The following is a 1,645-nucleotide window of genomic DNA, read 5'->3' on the forward strand; positions in this document are numbered from 1 at the left end:
CAAAGTCCAACATTACATTTTTTTTCTATTTTGTTTTCTTATGTTTATCAGGCGATTTGAATGAAACTTATACACCTGACTGCACATAAACTTATCTGTAAGGGTGCCAGTTTTGGAAGGAAATTGGTTGATGTCAACCTCAGCCACAGATGGCAGCACCTGAGACTTCATTTCTTCATTCCAAGTAACATAAACGTAACTTCTACTTTCATTTTTTATTCAATTTACATTCAACTTACACCTTATAAGTAGAGTTTGTCTCTAAAATGAGTATGACGTATTTTTTCCCCAAGTTCATTTATTGATTTTATAAATAGTAATACACGTGATATTTGAATAATATTTTTGGGAACTTTGACTATTTGTATTAGTAAAACTAAACATATTTTGGAAAATCCAGTTAGGCAAATCCTTTATTATATGCTAATGTGATAAGAGTGTCATAAAAATGACTCCATTTGAAACTTGTGGTTGTAGTAAATGAAAATAGTGTAAAATTCGTTGAAAAACAAAATCTCTTTCTATTTTGCCTGCAATATTGAAACTTGGAATTAAACAAAAGTACTCTACATGGGCGATTATTCGGAAGTGACGATGCTTCTTCAGTCCAGGAAAGTTTACCAGGAAGGTGTACCGTCAAGGTGTACCAGGAAAGTGTACAGTGAATGTGTACCAGGCAGGTGTACAGTGAATGTGTACCAGGAAGGTGTACAGTGAATGTGTACCAGGAAGGTGTACAGTGAATGTGTACCAGGAAGGTGTACCGTGAATGTGTACCAGGAAGGTGTACCGTGAATGTGTACCAGGAAGGTGTACCGTGAATGTGTACCAGGAAGGTGTACCGTGAATGTGTACCAGGAAGGTGTACCGTGAATGTGTACCAGGAAGGTGTACCGTGAATGGGTACCAGGAAGGTGTACCGTGAATGGGTACCAGGAAGGTGTACCGTGAATGGGTACCAGGAAGGTATACCAGTAAGGTATACCAGAACGATGACCCATGAAGGTGTTTGTGCAAAAGAAATAGTTTACAGTCAACACACCAAGCGAGCATAAACCTCGGCGAATTTATTTTTTCTCAACCCAAGTTCATATATATTATATTGTTTGTTGCCGACACCCTTTTTACCACCATACTGACCCTGTCAATGATGCAACCCACAACAGTTAGGTAACTCCCAACCACGTACTGCTAGGTAAACAAGAGACATGAGGTGAAAGGAAACTCGCTTAAAAGTCTTTAGCTAAGCACGAGATTCAAACTTGAGACTTATTTTCGGCTGTTAACCATTGTGTTATTATCCTAAATAACACAAAAACTAAAACTATTTGGGTAAATCTTATGATAATGATATACGATAAGGTTCTCATTCACTGCAAGTCTGAGCACTGAGTTCTTGTGTTTAGGCTTCAGCCTCTATATATTACTCGCTTACACTGTGTTTTTCATGTGAGGGAATGATGGGGATGAGGAGGAGGGAACAGTGGAGGGAAGAATGTTGGGGAGGACGAGGGGATGGGGAGTGGGAGATGGTGAGGAGGACGAGGGGGGGGGGCAGGGGAGTGGGGAATGAGGGGGGGGGGAAGTGGAGTGGGGGATGGTGGGAAAGACGAGGGGACGGGGGAGTGGGAAATGGTTGGGGGGG

This window comes from Procambarus clarkii, chromosome 16 (genome assembly GCF_040958095.1).
Source record: "Procambarus clarkii isolate CNS0578487 chromosome 16, FALCON_Pclarkii_2.0, whole genome shotgun sequence".
Taxonomy (NCBI): Eukaryota; Metazoa; Arthropoda; class Malacostraca; order Decapoda; family Cambaridae; genus Procambarus; species Procambarus clarkii.